This window comes from Cannabis sativa, chromosome 2 (assembly GCF_029168945.1).
Source record: "Cannabis sativa cultivar Pink pepper isolate KNU-18-1 chromosome 2, ASM2916894v1, whole genome shotgun sequence".
Lineage (NCBI taxonomy): Eukaryota > Viridiplantae > Streptophyta > Magnoliopsida > Rosales > Cannabaceae > Cannabis > Cannabis sativa.
In genome coordinates this window covers 17,128,050-17,131,698 of record NC_083602.1, presented here as the reverse complement: position 1 = coordinate 17,131,698, position 3,649 = coordinate 17,128,050, and the positions used below count along the sequence as shown (strand labels likewise).

The window sequence follows — 3,649 nt, the reverse complement described above, 5'->3', positions numbered from 1 at the left end:
AGTTTTTACAATTAGTGCCCAAGGGCTACAAGCTTATATCAGTGCCTAGGTGCCTAGGTAACTCCAGTGACATCTCTAAGCATCTTTAATTTTGCTGAAACTTGATTTGTGTGTGCATATTCCACCAAAAAGATCATTGGACATCAAAAAGACAGAATCAGGAGAATTTCAACCTAGACCTAATGCCCAGGTTAACATGTAGTTAACCTGGGGCACATACAATGTATTTCTAGAGATGTTTCCTGAACATCTCCTTCAATTTCATAAAATAAGAAAAAACAATAGACTTCAAACTTCAAATCAAACCATTTGGAGGTAGAAACACCTGAGGGCACCCAGGTTGCCTCTCCCCCAGGTTAACAGTGCTCGAGTTTCCTTTTAGGGGCACACCTGGGCTCAATCAAGCTTTTTGATGATTCCGCGTGAGTAAACCTCAATGAAATCTCGTTCCAAGAATGCCTATTTGTTATGTCATCCCAAACCCATCACAAGCTGCAGGTTGCCTATTGCCTTGCACCTAGGTCATGCACATTGTAACGCCCTAGTAGTTAATGCACGTTACAGTGTTTCCTTAATTATTGTGCTAACCTTTACTATAATCAAAGGGTTTAAAAATAAAAAGTACATTTAATAAAATTTCAATGATAATTAAAATTTTACTAAGCATAAAGATTTTTTTATAAAATATATGATCTCAAAATCTAGTTACAAAACATATATAATATACCGTATCAAAATTTTTTGTCTGATGACATAACCAAAAAGGTGTTAGTGGTGTCTCGAAGATCACAACCTTATAGGCTTAGACGATTGGATATGTACAATCTTCACCAAGCTCATCACTCACTGTTGTTCAGCCTTGTCTTTGTCTTTACCTGCACATAGCAACATACATGTGAGTCGAAATACTCAGTAAGAAAAGAAAAATCATAATACGACATACATACTTGACTTGTAACTAAGCACCCATACACCCAATTACCATAAGTCTATTTACTATGTCTAATGCGGGTAGTGAGATCCGAATGTTCGTACCTATAGTATGATTAACCATGGTACCAACCTCTTCTCAATACTCTAGTTTTACTGGTATTGGTAGCATTAATACATACTATTCAATATTACCTAATATATTAGATATCAATACCTTAGTGCAACTCTAAGTACACTTATATTGCTATCTCTTATATGCTAGGTACATGGAAATATATACATGTATACTAAACATGTGCATATGTGCATCTGAATACTTTTCTTACCTTGATTTTTGATTTAGGTGTGCCGGTCAATCTGAGTGGAACTTAGCTCGGTGATCGAAGGCCCTAAGTCACGTTAATGGTTAACTGGTAAGTGTCTCACAAAAACACTTTCAAGGATTAAAATCCAAAATTTGAAGTTTCCCTATTTCTAAATAGGGTGGCAATATCCTAAATATCTCAAAAACACAAAACTCAAGATACCCTGGACTACCCATCCGGGTAATAGGAATTCCATCTAGGTACTCAGTAAAAAAGGCCCTACCAAAAAAACTGGGTACCCATTTGCTATAACCAGGTGCCCGATTCTACCTAGAAAATATAACTCGGAAACTTTTGAGTTCTCATCTCCTCTAACATGTTCTAATTACAACCAAACTTAGCAAAAGCTCCGAGAATAGTATATTACCTTAAGTACAACCTATTTATAAGCTCAAATCATAAATCAAATTAAGAAATCAAAATCTTCCATTGAAGAATAAAAGTTTGAATTCTTCTATAAATCTATTTATGCAAACATATTTTTCCTTAATTAACTCATTTCTAACATAAATAGAAAGGAAACTAACTCCTAACATCAAATTACTAACAATTAAGCATCACAACCTAATAATCACACAAAAATCTAACTTATCTCAAACAAAAATGAAGAGAATTTACAAAAAAATTACATACATTGATTCTTCCTCTAAATTACCACCTGTATTAGCTTCAAACTTAGCTTAGCTTCCTTGCAAATTATTGAGAAAATTGAAGAATAAAAATTTGGTTCATTCCTAGTGCGGGTTTGGGTACGAGAGAGAGACACTAAGGAGAGAGAAGAGTGAGTTATCATCTATGTATTCTAAAGCTTTTTATTAAGCCTTACTTATCTCTAATAATATATGAATTTACTATATTGCCCTTGAACATAAAAATTACATAAACTAACATAAGGGAAAAAGTTACATTTCCATACTAATCTCCATAAAAATCATAATTTCTATTTATCCATAATAAAATCTCAGCACTGCTAAGAAATTAATTTCTACTACTTTGACTTTTTTATCCGATTCGTTGAATTTCTAATGTTGTCGCTAATGACAAAATAATAGCACATCACATACATATGACACACATATAACTTCATATTTTTCTATAAATAAATACTAATCTCATACTTGCCTATTTTATAATAATAGGTCTTTATTTTTAGTCAACAAAGAAGATACTTTTTGTTTATTATTTTTCATACAAAAATCACGTATTTAACATGAGGCTATCTTCTCCCTAGACAATTGTGTAACAGTGGCAGGAATGTGTGTTGGGAGTAGTGGAGGCGCATCTTGACTATCCTTGGTAGCGCGAGTGCTCCTTCTGATTGCCTTCTGCCCTCAAAGACATCAGATCCCTTCCGAGATTGACATTCAGCAGCTTATCTCCTTGTGGCAGCCAACTGTTGGAATTTTTTTTGGTCTCCACCCTTGCCTTTTTATTGGTCCCTCCATCTGTACTATCGGACCGCTTGTTAGGAGCTAAGACAGGTCCGTCACAATCTGAACTATCTTCCTCAGTGTTCCCCATAGGCACTTGTTGCAATGGTACCACATCAAGAGCAAGTTCAGTCAGGTCAATGATAGAAGTAGACAAGTCTTTCGGGGCTGGAGCCTTTAGAGCAACCTCCTGGCTCAAGGTCGAAGGTGCTGGCTTTTGGATCCACTCCTAGAGGTGTGTCCCTTCTGTTGGGTTTTGTGCCCTAAATAAAACCCATTTCAATATAATCAGATTTACCTATTAATAAAGATCAGAAATAACATTTTATGTTGCATGGTTCACATGATTTATTTCATGATTATATATATAATGTGTGAATTCTATTTAAGTCCAGAATATATGAATTTGTTAATGATTATAGTGTTGTCAGCACAGTGGGATATAATCTTAATAATATGTTCGAAAGTTTATTCCCTGATTTGTCAGAACACTGGATTTAGACTGACATAGTATGATAAGCGATATGTATTCTTACACCTTGGAAAAGTGTTATGTCCTTTCCAGGACATTAGCAAAGTTTACCAGTATCGGATGTATGGAGTATACATCGGAAGGGACCGATATTGAACTTTGATTAGATATATTAGAATTTACCGTAATATCTATTCGATTCAATATCACCTGTTGATCCTAGATCAAATGATCTTAATCCTGATATGATTAGGTTCAATCTCAAGAGTGTTATTCGTGTTCTTTGATTTGTTAGTTAAGCCTACTTTTGGGTCAGGGTGATACGTACATTTTGGGAACACGGTAGTGCAATTGAGTGAGAGCGCTAACATAAATATGGAATCTATAGCTTCTATCTGGCGAATAGAAAGTAAAAGATGATTTCCTTCGAGCTTAACCAAACGAAAATA

At 34.8% G+C, this 3,649-nt stretch overlaps 1 long non-coding RNA gene across 1 annotated transcript; it reads right to left on the bottom strand.

Moving 5' to 3' along the window:
• Positions 1-601: 601 nt before the first annotated feature.
• On the bottom strand, positions 602-2,347 carry LOC133033925 (uncharacterized). The gene is made up of 3 exons (XR_009685942.1): positions 1,932-2,347; positions 1,260-1,322; positions 602-875 (listed from the first exon to the last, which is right to left on the bottom strand). It is a non-coding gene; the product is annotated as an uncharacterized LOC133033925 (long non-coding RNA).
• Positions 2,348-3,649: the final 1,302 nt, after the last annotated feature.